Source organism: Scylla paramamosain, chromosome 11, assembly GCF_035594125.1.
Source record: "Scylla paramamosain isolate STU-SP2022 chromosome 11, ASM3559412v1, whole genome shotgun sequence".
NCBI lineage: Eukaryota > Metazoa > Arthropoda > Malacostraca > Decapoda > Portunidae > Scylla > Scylla paramamosain.
This window is the reverse complement of record NC_087161.1, coordinates 10,833,263-10,849,962: the sequence shown is the minus strand read 5'-3', so window position 1 is coordinate 10,849,962 and position 16,700 is coordinate 10,833,263. Positions and strand designations below refer to the sequence as shown.

The 16,700-nt window shown below is 40.7% G+C and overlaps 1 protein-coding gene and 1 long non-coding RNA gene across 11 annotated transcripts in view; one reads left to right on the top strand and one right to left on the bottom strand.

Moving 5' to 3' along the window:
* The window catches only part of LOC135104938 (thioredoxin domain-containing protein 16-like), a 428,690-nt gene that overhangs the window by 190,407 nt on the left and 221,583 nt on the right, over positions 1 to 16,700 (top strand). The window lies entirely within an intron of this gene.
* Positions 57 to 16,698, bottom strand: LOC135104945 (uncharacterized). The gene is made up of 2 exons (XR_010270616.1): positions 9,443 to 16,698; positions 57 to 456 (listed from the first exon to the last, which is right to left on the bottom strand). It is a non-coding gene; the product is annotated as an uncharacterized LOC135104945 (long non-coding RNA).

The following is a 16,700-nucleotide window of genomic DNA, read 5'->3' as shown; positions in this document are numbered from 1 at the left end:
CTTGTGGCACACGATAATTACAAATCCTATCACTGGATTAAGAGAAATACAAATACTGACACTTTTATGATTTTTAATAAATAATGGAATAATCCGAAATAATAATAATAAGAAAGGAATTCAGAAATATAAAAATAAATGGTAGCGTACTCTTCAGTTACATAATTCAGAAATACAAAATAAATGGTAGCGTACTCTTCAGTTACATAAACCTACGATGGAGATATTTTCGCGACTACTGAGTTGCGGGGGAGACCAGAGAATAAATAAATAAATAACAAATATATACCCAAAAAGTATGTATAGAACTGAGGACAGTCTCACACGGTGATCTCGAACCAGGTGGTTTCACTAGTCCCGTGGAGAAAACCAACAAAAAAGAACGAAAAAATGCGAATATCTATCCACTCAGAAATAGTTTATCAACAGGAATATCTGAGGGGAATCCGAGAGGGTCTGAGGAGAATCCGAGAGAGACTCGCTTTAGTAAAATTATTGTTAAATAAACACTTACTTAATATTACAGGAATGGAGGGGGAGATTATCAGACCGCATGCTCACCTGAGGAGAATCCGAGAGAGACTGGCTTTGCTTGTGAGGGAATCGGCGGGAAACTAAGGATAAAGGTTTCCAATGGGGAAATTTATTAAGTTATAATTTTGTTTTTAGTAGGGGGGGAGCGACTAGGTTGTGAGTTCAGGGATGAAAAATATGAATAATTAAGTTACTGTTTACTTTATAGTTGTTACTTTAAGAAGTTTAATTCAATGGACTTTTGAAATCAATTGGGGAATTAGTCAAAGTCTGGTATCTCTTCCCGGCTTGCGTAGCAACAGGAGTGATAAGGCAGCGAAGCAAAGAAGACTTATCAGATTCGTCAACCTCATTGGCGCGGCGTAATTATCTGGGATTTGTTTGAGCTGGTTTAAGACCTTACCATTATAGAATTAATTTTATCGTATTAAGGGCTCCCCATTCTCTGGGATTAGGTGAAAAATTCGCCTCTATAACCTGGCCAAGCAGGAGAAATTACGTTTATTCACGGGGTAAATTTGTTATAGAAGTGGTCAACACAGTGACGCTGAGAGGGGGGGGGGGGGGAAAGCAAGGACAAAAGGACACTGAGGAGAGGAGGGGAAGGGGAGGGGTTAGTCACATGGTACTGAGATTCTGGTCACCCCCGCACACTCCATGGGTCTTAGCCTAGGAAAAAAAGTAGAAATATACATAATTAATTTCCCAGCACTACACCAGGACCAAACTTCGAGGTAGAGAGTGGTTTCCTTGGATTAATCTTACTCCTTAACTTCTCAGACTCCTCAATGTGCTTGGCCAAGAGTGAGACATCATCCCCAAACAGAAAACGAGTCATGGGCACCTTGTCTGAACAGAGGTGAGCATACTTCTGGTTAATTTCGCGCTTGAGGATGAACCGGCAAGCCAGGTTGTTCTTGTGATTAGCATGACCCAGGAGTTCCAGGGCACCATTAAGCATGCCCACTTCTTGGGCAACATCTGTTTGGCCAGTCTGGGTGATCTCAGTGAGCACTGTGAGTGACTTAGTCAAAATTGTGGCAGCTTTGATAATGTCTTTTCCAACATCCTTCAAATGGAAGTCTGCCTTCTTGGCATCTGTCTTCAGTGCATCTAAAACTTGTGAGTTGCAATCCACAGGCGCTAAGGCATGACAGTTGTCTGGCCTCTTGGCTGCAGCATCCTCCAAAATCTCCTTATACTCCTCCTCTTGCAAGCCATGAGGAGATATGGTTAACCATATTAGCAACATGCTGGTCAATACCATCAGACACCTCATCCACAGGACCGTAAGCCCGCCCTGGCACACTGCAGGGGAACACTGTCAGGCTGCCTGTCATCCTGCGAGACACAATCATCACTGGAAAGATAATGCTCAGCTGGAGTAAAGCCAGAAAATCCTGTGGATGCGCCCGAGGGAGGCACCACATGGCCAGCAGGGTCAATGTTTACATCGGTGGCCGCCGCGGCGTCATCAGCCCCCCGACTGGGGCCTAAGTTTCTTTCCTCCTTCAATTTCTCCATATCACTACGTAAAACAACCAAAGCATCCATCACCATGTGCCAGGGCGGCGCAGATGCCTCATCCCGTGAGTGACCTTGGGGCCTTTTGTTTTCGCCCTGAAGAGCCTCCCGCTGAGAAGGGCTGCTCCTGGAGCTAGTCCTATGCAAGGATCCTTTCCTCACATGCCTGGCATGTTCAGAATCGCCCTCCTTACTCGACCTCCGTTTGCTGGTGGAACTGCCCGGGACATCTGACATGGCGGCGGCAACAGCAAGGAGGCGGTGCAGCTCAGTGTGAGAGTCATCAGCTCCACAAGTGCATTAAGAAAGCACATCCCTCCCCGCTCCTAAACAGATCACAGGTGGTGTTGCAACCAGCCCCAAACTGGGTCACAGGCTGTAGCAAAGCCTTTCCGCTCCAGAAGGATCACGGGAAGAAGGCTGCCAAACCCGCAGCTGCTGAAAATCATCTGGACGGTGCAAAGGAAGCACAGCAACTGGTGGCGTGAAGCGGCAAAGCGTATCTCATGGGGAAGCAACCTCTAGCAGAGGTGTGATTTGCTGACGTAAAATTAGAGTGCAAAGAGCAGTCACTAAGATGGTTCTGGAGTTGAGTAAGTCGACCCATGAAGAGAGATTAAGAATGCTGGAAATTCCTACCCTTGAAAATAGGAGAGAGAAAGGAGATTTAATAAGCATCTATAGAATGATAAATGGTATGGAAAATTTGGACAAAGAATGTTTTATAAATTTAGACACAGAGTACAAGGGGACACAGTAAGAAGTTGAAGAAAGTTAATTGTAGAAGAGACATTAAGAAGTATAGTTTTCCTCACAGAAGTGTGAACAAATGGAATGAACTCAGTGAAGACGTTGTCAATGCTGTAACTGTCCATGCTTTTAAGACCAAACTGGATAGACATAGAGATGAGATACTATGAGATTACTCCTCTCCTGTAAACCACAACTAGGTAAATACACACACACACACACACACACACACACACACACACACACACACACACACACACACACACACACACACACACACACACACAAGACTGGAAGAAATTGGATTACCAACACTGCAAGAAAGAAGGGAAAGAGGAGACCTGATAACAATGTTCAAATTAGTAAATGGCATGGAGAAGATAGACAGAGATGACCTAGTTGTAAAAGTGGAGGAAGGAGATAGACGTACAAGGGGACATATGAAGAAATTAAAGAAGAGTCATTGTTTGGGAGATATTAAGAAATACAGCTTTCCGCATTGAACGGTTGAAATATGGAATAACTTAAAAGAAGAGGTAGTTGCGGCAAAGAGTGTGCACATGTTTAAAGAGAAATTGGACAAATTCAGGTATGGAGACAGGACTAATTGAGCTTTGGCTCGGACCCTGTATTATACAACTAGGTAAATACAGCTAGGTAAATACACACACACACACAATATAATTAGCACCACCCTGGTAAAAGGTAGAGTACCCATAGATTGGAAACGGGCAGATATTACCCCAGTTCACAAGACCGAAAGTAAAGAAGGTCCATTAAATTATAGACCTGTATAGCTCTCAAGTGTGGTGGCGAAGATTTTGTGAAAAGATTATCAAGAACAGATGGGTGAAATACTTAGAAGACAACAAGGTAATAACAGAGAAACAGTTTGGCTTCAGAAAAGGAAGATCTTGTGTTACGAATTTGATAAGTTTTTACTCAAGAATAATAGACATAGTGCAAGAGAGAGATGGATGGGTTGACTACATATACTTAGATCTGAGAAAAGCATTTGATAAAGTTCTGCACAGAAGACTAATATGGAAATTGGAAAAAACTGGAGGACTGGGTGGATCACTGTTAAAGTGGATGACTGACTTTTTGACAAACAGAGAAATGAGTACAGTAATTAAAGGCAGCAGGTCAAGCTGGAGAATGGTAATAAGTAGATTCCTGCAAGATTCGGTAATTGCACCTGTTATGTTCACAGCTTATGTAAATGATATGACAGGAGGTGTAGAAAGTTACATGAACCTTTTTGCTGATGATGATAAGATTATGAGGAAAGTAACAAATGAAGAGGACTACAATGCTTTAAATCAGGACTTAATTAAGATTAATGAATGGTTATTGAGGTGGAACATGGAGTTTAATGCTAAAAAATGTAGTGTGATGAGGTTTGGAAAAAGTGTGAGAAGACTAGCTGGCAACTATTACTTAGGGAATGAGGAAATCTCTCTAAGATCAGAAGAAAAAGACCTAGGAGTAATTATTACTGATAATTTGTCATTTGGGAAACACATAAACAAAATTATAGGAGAAACATATAATCTGCTGAGAAACATCAAGATAGCATTCTCCTATATTGATGAAGATATGATAAAAAACTGATAACAATGATGATATGTCTGAGATTGGAGTACGCAGCATTAGTGTGGTCACCAAGTTTGAAAAAGGATACAAGAAAGTTAGAAAGAATCCAGAGAGCTTCAACTAAAATCCCTGCAAGCTTAAGAGAGTATAGTTGTGAGGAAAGATTGAAGAGATTGGGCCTGACTACACTAGAAAAAAAATGGGAAAGAGGTGATTTGATAGTAATATATGGAATATTGGAAGGAATGGAAAAGTTGGACAGAGAAGATCTCATAATACCAGGTACAAGAGACACAAGAGGACTTGGAAGGAAATTGAAAAGGAGTGTTTGTAGAAGAGACATCAAGAAACATAACTTCCCACACAGAAGTATAACAGTGTGAAATGGACTTAAGGATGAGACTCTGTATGGAAAGACAATTCATAAATTTAAAGAAAATCTGGATAAAAGTCGATATGGAGACGGGACTGCACGAGCCTAGTATGGCTCTTGTCCTGTATTTCACAACCAGGTAAATACAACTAGGTAAATACACACACACACACACACACACACACACAAATGTTGTCATCCAGTAAACAAGCAGTGATCCAAGCTCCAGCAGAGAAAGATTTTACTTGACCACGGCCACCACTAGGAGCCTAGAATGTGTTCTTAGGTAGGAACTGTGCTCAAGTAGAGTTGTCCTGTCTCCAGAAATAAAAAAAATAAGAGAAAGTTTAAGTAATGGCAGATGTGGTAAAGTGAGTGGGGACTCCAGCAAGGCAGACACCATAGGTGGGAGTGGAGTGCTGCCAGTGTGGTCACCATTCCCAAGATTTGAGGAAGATAATGAACCACATGATAAAATGCAAGGAAGGAAAATGGTTTTGATGGAAGGGATGATCAGTGACCTCATTGAAAGAGTGAAAAAATTAGGAAAAAAACATGACCTGGAAGAGGAAAACAAAGAATTGAAAACACTATGTGCTGATCTAAAAACAAAATTGAAGGAAAACAATGATATTGTTAAAAAAAAAAGGAAAATGAAATGATAGGGATGAAATGTGAACATCAAATCTGGAGGAAGGAAAAAGAGGAAGAAAAAGTTAACTTTACACAAATCATAGAAGTGCAAAAGAAGGAAAAGACAGATTTAAGTAAGGAAATTGTGAAAGTGATCAAACAGAAGGAATCGATGGTAAGGGACACAGTGGACAAAAAGAAATGTATTGTTATATATGGATTAAAAGAGAAAACAGAGCCAGTAAGATACAAGAGAGAAAGAGAACAAAAAAAAGGTAGCAGAGTACTTTGTAAGAAATATATGGAGAGAAGGGGAGGACTGGATAAGTGAAACTGAGGAAATACATAGACTGGGGAAGTATATAGAAGGAGGAGAGCGACCACTGAAAGTAAAATTTAGGGCACAAATAACAGCCATGGAAGTGATATCTTGGAAACTGGACAAGACAGAGCAATACAGGAAAGTTTGGATAAAAAGGGACATGAATGAGGAGGAGAGACTCAAGGTAAGCAATCTAATAAAAGAAGCAAAGGCAAAAGATGAGAACAGAATGGAGGAAGAGAAAAAAAGTTCTATTGGAAGGTAAAAGACTAGAGGCTCAGGAAGTGATATCTGACAAAAAAAGAATAGAAAATGTAAATAATGTATGGAAAAATAAAAAGTGGACAATGGCATATACAAATATAAGTGGTTTAATATCAACATTGCAAGAATTGAATAATTATATTAAGATAAAGCAGCCCAACATCATGGGGTATTACTGAAGTTAAACTAAATGAGACGACAGAAAATATAAGAATTGGTAATTGTAATTATAATGTGTGGATAAAACATAGAAATAATAAGAAAGGGGGAGGAGTCATGTTACTTACAAAGAAGAGTATAACAGTGGAAGAGGTTGAAATAGGAGAAGGAATGGTGGAAGTAATTAGAATTCAAACAAAAAGGAAAGGAGAAGGAAGAAGAGATTTTGCAGTGGCTTATGTACCCCCAGAAATGAATGCATGGACCCAAGAGGATTATGAATTATTGTTAGGAGATACTAGTAATTGTTTGGAGAGAATACTGGCAGAGAGTAACAATATAACATTTATGGGTGACTTTAATTGCAAGGAGGTATGCTGGGAAGAGTGGACCACGGACGGGGCAGAAGAGTCATGGGGATATATGCTTCTAAATTTAATAATGACAAATACTATGACCCAGTGGACTGGAGAAAATAAAAGATTTTGGGGTAATGAAAAGGCATCAAGGCTAGACTTGGTGTTTACAAAGGAAATGGACATCATTGAAGGAATAAATTATCAGTGCCCACAAGGTAAAAGTGACCATCTGTTAATTAAATTCAGTATAGGCAGTGGTCCAATAGAAAATAGGAATGAAGTTTACAAGAATGGGAGATATAATAATCACAGGAAAGCAGATTTTATCAGGTTGAGGGAATATTTTGCAGAGGCTAAATGGAAACAACTGTTCATGGCAAGCAGTACACAGGAAAAGTGGGACATATCCATGGAAATTTATAATGAACGGGTCAGTAGATATGTACCAAAGATCAAAACAAAGGAAGTGAAAAGGAAAAAAGACTGGTTTAATACAAGATGTATAACAGCAAGAAAAGAAAAAGAAGCAGCATGGAATAGATGGAGAAAAAAGGAGGAAGTGAGAAATGAGAAAATTTCAAGAAGACAAGAAATTAATATATCAGAATCCTGAGAGATGAAGAAAGGAATTTTGAGAAAGATATAGTTAACAAATGCAAAGATGAGCCGAAGTTATTCTTCAGATATGTGAATGGGAAGATGAAAAAACAGGTAAACAATAGATAAATTAATGAAAGATGACACTACATACAAAGATACATGGTTACAAGCAGGATTAATGAACAAGTGCTTCCAGTCAGTATTTACCAAAGAAAGCAAATTTGAAGGAGAAAGAGCATGGCACAGAGGCAATGTGATGAGAGAGATACAGGTGGACATAAGTGAAACTAAGAAGATTATGAAAGATTTGGATGGAAGTAAAGCTCAAGGACCAGATGGAGTGTCCAACTGGATACTTAAGGAATGTTGTGAACATCTGGCAGAAGGTATACACAATACCATAGCATGTTCTTTTAAGGAAGGAATAATTCCTCTATACTGGAAGAGAGCCAATATTGTGCCCATTTTTAAAGGAGGTAATAAAGAAGATCCACTGAATTACAGACCAGTGTCCCTAACAAGTGTGGTGGCAAAAATAGCAGAAAGAATAGTTAAAAAACAGATGGATGGAATATTTAGAAGAAACACATACATTGACTGACAGACAATTTGGTTTCAGAAGCGGAAGATCTTGTGTCATGAATTTAGTGAGCTTTTATAGCAGAGCAATTCATATAATTCAAGAGAGAGAGGGTTGGGCAGACTGTGTTTACTGAGACCTAAAAAAAGCATTTGATAAGGTACCACACCAGAGACTGCTATGGAAAATTAAAAATATAGGGGGTTTGCAAGAAAACACACTGAATTGGATTACAGACTTCTTGAGGGATAGAGAAATGAGAACAGTAATAAAGGGAGAAAAATCATAATGGTGTAGAGTTACAAGTGGAGTACCACAGGGCCCCCGTACTGTTTCTGTAGTATGTCAACGATATGGTGGACGAGGTTGACAGTTATATAAGTCTGTTTGCAGATGATGCAAAATTATTGAAAAGAGTGGAAAACAATATGGATTGTGAAATATTACAGAAAGATCTAAATAAGATATATAAATGGAGTAAGAAATGGGAAATGGAATTCAATGCAAAGAAATGCAAGGTGATGGAATTAGGAAAAAGCAAAAGAAGATTGATAAGTTCCTACACCATGGGAGATGTGGAAATTAAGGAAACCAAAGAAGAAAAAGACTTGGGAATTACAATCAGTGATAATTTATCACCAGAAAAACATGTAAAGAAAATAGTTGGGGAAACCTGAGTTACTAAGAAAGATGAAAGGGGCATTTGCTTACATGGATGAAGAGATGATGAAAAAGTTGATGGAATATGTGATTCAACCAAAACTGGAATATGCCACAATTGTTTGGTCACCCCATAATGAAAAAAAAAAAAAAAAATAGAAAGGATCCAAAGAGCTGCAACCAAATTGGTACCAAGTTTGAGAGATTTAACCTATGAAGAAAGATTAAGGAGATTGAAGCTTCCATCATTACAAGAGAGAAGAGAAAGCGAAGACCTGATTGCTATATACAGAGCTTTAAAGGGTAAGGATAAAGTTGACAAAGAAGACTTATTTGTGTGGGACTCAAGAGATACAAGAGGACATGGTGTGAAATTGAAGAAAACAGCAAGTAGAAGAGATGTCAAGAAATATGGTTTCCCAAATAGAAGCATAGAAATATAGAACAACTTAGATGAAACAGTGGTACAAGCAAAAAATATTCATAAATTTAAAGTTAAGCTGGTTGCTTATGGATATGGAGACAGGACAGCATGAGCATAGCTCTTTTCCTGTAAAACACAACTAGGTAAATGCACACACACACACACACACACACACCAATGTATAGAATAATAGCCATTTGAAAAAAACAGGAAGAACTGTATTTCAAGGAAAACAAGATGTGTTAGGAGGGCAACTTGTGTGTATGTGGGTACAACAGCAAAAACAATATAAATAAACCTCTCTTCACCAGGAACATCTTCCTGCTGCACAGAGCACAGAGCATGTAATACCTTTGTAGGACGAGAATAGCCGGGTTGAGCTTTGTCAAATGTTTAATTTCAACCTGTAAAATGCATTACAATAAGACCGTTGTAAATGACAATGTGGTTCTGGCCAGTACAATAAAAATAAAACTCACAATGATAATCCCATAACAGACCCAGTGCTGACCAAACCCCAATCATCACTATGTTAATGCTGGTAGTGATGAAAAATCCCCGAGAAGCAATGAAAATGTACTAGATCCCCGGATTAATTTCCCTATACACACGTATGTAAATAATCACACACTGAAAGGAACATAATGCTGAAAGGCATACATACTTCGGTGGCCCTATAGCACTCTTGTCCTAAGCCGTGCTGGACTGCCGCCTCAAATCTGCACTTGTCACCACCCAGAGTGTTACCATGCAGCATAACACTACTGGTCCTGGGGAGCCCAAAGCAGTCATGAGCCCTTGCACCAGCTCCACACTGTGGGCACCTTGCTCTACCACATCCAAACGCACAAGAGACAAAGTCACCGTCACCTTGCCTACGAGCAGCACAGTAGCAGGATGACCTATCCATGGGGTGTGGAGTGGCAGGACTGGCTCAGGCCTGCCCGACTGGCATCACCGAGACGCTGCCACGTCAGCGAATGAACAATAGACACACTACATACGTGGAAACAACCTTTCCCAGAAATACAACAAACCCATAAATATCATTCATGATACAACCTTCTCATATTAAAAATTCTATTTTACCCAGTATGTAGAGACCTTCAAGTTACAATACATGCTGTGGTTTAAGGGTTAACCTTTTACTTTTTTTTTTAACAAGTTTCTAGAAATTGATCACCATCACTAAACTCCTCAGTGAAACATTTCACACTTATACTGCTGTCAAGTTTGTTTGTTTTTTCAAGAACTTGACGACTTTCTGTGTTATAGATAAACATAATTTTGTTTCACATGCAACCTGCTTCTTATATCAGTATTTACAATGCTTCTCACTACCCAGGCATCTAATCCCACATTCAAAACAAATTCATTCACTTTCTACCCTATGGTGACCTCTGGCAACCTTGCCTCCCCCAACTGAGACTGTCATTCTTTCTTGAGACACACTTCTGTGAAGACTCAGGTTTCTACAGTGCTCTCAATTTTCATTATCCAGCTGTCTCTCATTTTTTGCTTTATGGCTGAGTTCCCACACCATCAGGAGAGTGTTGTCCCCACCCAGTGGGTTTGTCGGCTTCAGGGGACAGGATGAGGCTTCCCCCAAACAGTTTGTTGTGGGGCAGGAGGATGGTGATTCACCTAGTGGCCATGTTTCTGGCACTGACACTCCACCTGTTTCTTTGCTGTCTTCATATCATTCTTTATCCTTGCACTTCCCCAGGAAAGTCTGTGCTTCATCTGGTTGCTGGAGGGTGCTTGGGAGTGCCCACTACGACCCCCATACTGTATGTATTGTCTGCTGTGCTGGTTTTTGTAATGTAAACAACAGGTGTCAAGAATGTGCCAAGTGGAGCCATAAGATGGTTTTCAGTGCTTTTAAATACCAGCAGACATTGTAGAAGAGGTGTGAGTATAAAGTTAAGAACAAGGCTTACAGGAAGGCAAGGGCTAGGATCAAATCCCCCCCTTACCCACTTCATGTGATTACTTTCATCCACTCCCTGCTGGATCAGATAGTGGTTTGAGACATGGTTCACTGGGACTGGAGGATTCCATTTCTCAGATCTCCAGGACTTCTAAGAATGCTTCTTAGGATATGTCTTCCTTTTTTAAGGGTTTTGCTTTTCTGGGTTTTCTCTTCCTGCCATTTTGTCTGTAATGGTGGCCAGGGAGGTTCTCTCTAGCTAACTTGACTCTGCCTTACTGTTTGATGAGGACAGGATTAAGGAAACTCTTTGGGTAGCAGATAAGGCTGCTTCAATTTCTTTCCAGCAAACGGCAGCATGGGCAATGCCATCTCCATAGCCATCTCCAGGCACTCCTTTGGTGGATCATAATTCACGGCCTAACCCTTCAGGGTTTTATTTTCACTGGCCTGCCTCCTCACATCACAACTTGAACTCATCTTCATAAGCAAGACCAACACAACATCAGAAGTTTACTTTTGAATCTTTCCCTTATCTTCGACCAAAGCCACCAAGCAAGTTTTTTTCACAAGTAGCTCAGCTGCCCTCCCAGATTCCAGTAGAAGGTTGTCTTGCCGAGAATCTGGATGGGTGTGGTGGAGACATAGGTTCTCACTGTTTTCAGCCAAGGTTACAAGATCCCCTTTGCTGCACCACCACCAGTCACCTCTGACCCCATCAGTTTCAGATCATATTCCTAGGGCTCCGAGAAGGGCAAGGTACTAGAATCTAAGGCTAGCAAAAGGAGCAATAGAAGAGGCACCAGCTACTCCAGGTTACAGCTACCTTTTTTGTAGTGACCAAAGCCACCAGAGGATTTCACCCCATCCTCGACCTCTCCTCCCTGAACCAGTACATCATTACCACTCCATTTAGGATGGAAACAGTAAGGACAGTCATGTCAGCAATTTGCAGTCAAGACTGGATGATGGCTATTGATTTCAGGGATGTTTGCTTCCAAGTCCCAGTCCACCCAGACAATCGCCAGTTCCTTCACTTTATTTGGGAGGGTTGTCACTTCCAATTCAAGGTCCTTTGCTTCAGGCTCTCCACAGCTCCAAATGTTTTCACCAGGATGATGTATGCAGTTTCAGTGGCTTCACATCAGCAGGGTATTCATCTCCTCCTTTATCTGGATGACTAGGTGCTGTTGGTATCCTCAGAGCAGAAAGCTCAAGAGGCACAAGTTGAGGAAGCAGTTGCCTCCTCAACCTGTGCACTTCTCAAGGGATTCCAGTAAATTGGGAAAAATCCTTGCTGATCCCTTCCCAGTTGATGACCTTTTTAGGGATGGAGATTCTTTCTCCCAACACAGCAGCTCCTAGGTAGTCTTCAGCACCAACTCAAGTTCTTCCTCAGTGTTCAAACTCCCCCAGCAAGAGCTGGGTGAGCTCTTAGGTCACATGTCTTCTCTTATCCACCTGATTCCTGGGGCAAGATGAGAGGCTTCCAGTTACACCTTTCACAATCATGGAACCAGCAGTTCCATTGAGATGACCTTCCAGTTCCTTGGCATGGTGAAATTCTAAATGATCTTCAGTGGTGGTTGTCGGATTGCAATCTACAGATTGGACAGTCCTTGCAATTGGCTTATCCAGACATGTACCTATACACCGACATGTCAAACATTGGATTGGGGAGCATCAGTCTTATAAGGCTCCGTGAGTGGTCTGTGGGATCCACATGAGCATTCCCTCTTGGAGCTCAAGGCCATTCATCTAGATCTGACTCACTTTGCAGCATACTTTCACAGCAAGACCGTGGCAGTGTTCTCTGACAATGCCATGGCCCTGTTGTACCTGGCCAAGGAAGGCAGGACTTGCTCCAGGATACTCAGTATGGAGGCACAAGTGATCCTTCAAAAGGCAGATCATTCTGTCCAGATCCTAACCCAATTCGTAAAGGGGTCATCCAGTGTCCTGGCACACTGCCTAAGCAGACAGGATCAGATAATTTCTACAAAGTGGACCCTTCATCAAGATGTCTACAATCAATTCTGGAGGCTTTGGAGTTAACCCATAGTGGATCTGTTCACAACAAGGTTCAAGTTTCAGCTTCCAGACTTTGATTCCTCATTCCAAGATCCAATGACAATAGCCATAGATAACTTTCTGTACAGCTGGGATCATCAGGATCTGTATGCCTTTCCCCCTTCCTACTGATCAGGAAAGTTCTCACCAAGCTGAGGACTGCCCATCACACCAACCTCATCATGATTGCACCATTCTGGCAACAGAGAAAATGGTTCCCAGATCTTGTACAGGCCTCACTGGACACTCCTTGGTGCCTTCCACAGTGCAGGGACCTTCTTTGCTAGCCACATACTTGCAGATTCTATCGGGCTGCAGTTAGCTACATGGAAGCTATCAAGCGAGTTCTCAGACACCAAGGCTATTCCTCCCAAGTCATGGAATTCCTGGTGAAATCTAAACAGCCATCCACACTTATGAACTACCAATATAAGTGGAAGAGTCTCAGGGAGTGGTGCAAGGAGTGTCACACTACCAAAAATTTGCTGATATTTTAGTTTATCCAAGACAACAGTGTAATCTGTCAGATAATGCCATTAAAGGATATAAGGCTGTATTAAATGGCATGATCTTTCCTTGGACCCTGTTCTCCAGGAACTCATAAACACTTGTTCAGCACAAGTTAATCATACGCCATGCAAAGCTCCTTCATGGAATGTGGACATGGTCCTCATGGCCTTAATCCATCCCCCTTTTGAACCTTATGTGATTTGACAAGAAAAAGTCTTTTTTTGTAGCTCTAGCAATTGCCAAGAAGGTTGGTGAGCTTCATGCCATGTCAAGAGTCGCAACCATGCATGGGGAGGATCTTGTTTTGTCTTACCTCTTTCAATTTGTGTTAAAGATAGAAAGAAGCAGCTCTTAACCTCATTCCTAGGGACTTTTGGCTGTGTAGCCTTTCCTTGTTGTGGGACAGGAAGACAAGGAATGTCTGCTTTGTCCTGTGAGGGCTTTAAACAGGTATCATCAGGTGACTTTCTTATCATCCAGCCCAAGGAATCTTTTTGTGTCGGTATGGAACCCTAAACAACCAATGTCTAAGGTGGCAATCTCCTTTTTTCCTTAGGATACATTTAAGATAGCCCACGAGTATATTCCTGAAGCCTTATGCCCTTTGTTTAAGGTCCAGGCTCATGACATTAGGGGCATTGCCACATCCATGCTTCTCTTGAAGAACAGATCCATCCCTTCCACCTTAGAAGCAGGCTGCTGGAAGACCCATTCCGTGTTTGTGGACTACTACTTACAAGACATTCAGAGGCAAGAGGGAGATGTCTTTGCCTTGGGACCAGTAGTTGCTGCTGGAGACTTGGTAGCTTAACTCCCTTCTCAGCACATCCATCTTTTATGACAGCAAATTGCCTTAAGTGCTAGGGTCTGTTGATTGGTGTCATGACAGTTTCTGGGGCTTAGCTTCCCCAAGAACGCCAACCTCTTACAACAGTATAATGAAGGGAAGTTCATTAGAGCACTTGTGTTTTTCTCACTTCCCCTACACCTACCATGATTTGGGTTGGGGATGGGTGGTGACTACAGGACTCTAAGTGACTCAGGGGTGCATGCTGCTGGTGGTTCCCTAATACCATCAAAGAGGAAGCCAGCTATTCATACCTTCAGCCATGATGCAACCTCCTCGATACTCTCTTATGTCTCAGGATCCAAACTTGAGATGAGACTTAACAGACTTATAATGTGGACCATTAACCCTTTGTCATATTCCACTCCTATGGCATAACCCACCTCCTGTAATGTGGGAATCTGCTAGTATAAGAACCAGTATGTGAAACAATTACCATTTTCAGAAATTAAATGTATTTTTCACTTACCTGCTACTTATATACTTAGCCTTCCCATCCTCCTTGCTTTTTGCCATGTGTCAAGAATGAATGACAGTCTCAACTGAGGGAGGTAGGGTTGCCAGTGAGTTACCAGAGGTCGCCATAGGGTGGAATATGAATGAATTTGTTTTGAATGTGGGATTAGATGGCTGGGTAGTGAGAAGCATTGTAAATGTTAATATAAGAAACAGGTAAGTGAAAAAATACATTTTATTTCTGAAAAAAGGTGTTTTCTCTTTTTCTTTTCACTACTACCCATAGCAGTGTCTACAGGCTCTTTTGTCATTTTCAACAATATTTTTACAGCATAGAGCACACAACATGCAGTAATCACAAAGAGTAATGAGTGAAGGCGTTACTGTGATGACTGCTGACAGCAAACTAATGCCAGCTCACCCGAACTGGTGAAACCCCACCCAGGATAGGTGAAATCATGTTTCATAGCACCATTTGACAGTTGTAAGAAGTGGAACCTTTCTAACACTGTGAAATTTTCCTCTTATGATGTGTCATATCAACATAAAAAAAAAAATGGATTTTGAAGGCTTTCAAGTTTTTTTTAATGTTGGGAAAAGGATTCTCAACCTGTACTTAATTAGAATGAATGTGGACATTCAGTTCATGCTACAAAGGTGCAAAATATGTCACGAGTTCCAGAAAGCACATCTCTTCATGTCTCATGATGTACACACACACCACTGGCAAGTGGTATGGGCAGAGCTGATAGATATAAGTATGTGGCCATTGCAGACAACTACTTAAAAATCCTGATATTGCACAAAATGCTCTCACAGTGTTTCATCCTGGCAGTCATCAATGCTCTCAGGCAATTTTTTTCAGAATATGGTATGCCATACAGTGTTATCACTGACCATGGAACACAGTTTGCTGCTAAGAGTTTCAAGCTCTTTACAGAACAGTGGGGAATTGAACATATAGTAAGTTTACTACACTACCTGCCATGAAGTGATTCATAGTAAGTACAATCCAGACTGAAAGATCTACAAAAAAATCAAAGGATGGTTGACTAGATCCATGCACAGCACAATTATATCTCCACAATATATTGACTAGAAAGTCCCTGGGCATGCAGAACTACTTTATGGGGGGAAAATATGGAATATCCAGCTGTGGAATGTCAACATGTGCAGAGAAAACCTGGTGGAGACTTTGAGACAGAGACAAGACATTCTAGCAAATTATTACAACCAACATGCAAGAAATTTACCAACATTATCTCCAGATCAGGATGATTTAAGATCACATCATGGGTAGGTGAAACCCAGCCACCATCAAAGAGGAATGCCTTGTCTAGATACCTATAGGAACTATTATGTATTAGAGGTATACAAAGGACTTCTCTGGAAGTTGACAAGGAGTGGTAAGACCTCCAGCACACAGAAGGGACAGAAAGCAAAACAGAGGAAGTAGGCAACTATATATCAACAGGATAGGGGAGGTAAATACACATCTTTGGAATTTTTTTGTAAATACAGTATGGTGATTAGGATTTAAATAAAATTTCAACTCTATAATAGAGAGCATGATATTATCTTTATATCACATATTATATTAGTAATGTAATAGTCAATCAGAGGAAGCCAACACATCATGTCACATCCCAAATATATATAGAGGATACATAATGCTGTTAGTAACAGCTACCAAACATCCTTTGTATGTATTAGGGTATGTATTAGGATTGTAGCTTCTTCAGACCAGTAAAAGGTGGCTCTGAGAAGTAAAATTGATTAATATTCAAACCTTGGCTGGCCATGATAAGGGTTACCTGTGATATAAAAAAAAATTTTGGTGTGATTTCAATTTGCTGCCACTACCCACTGCCCAACAGTGGTCACTATCTTAATTCTTGGCCATAATAGGTAGGAATAAAAAACTGAGACTTGTGCAGTTGAAGAATTGCCTTAATTTTTGTGGCATTGCATATACTTTCTACTTATACTGGGGTATTTCCATAATGTTAATTCCTTTTTTAAGGACATCTTAGATAAGTGATAATAGTAATGAAAAAAAAGTAGCTTTAATTCATTGTACCATTATCTGCAGAAGCATTTTTTTGATTT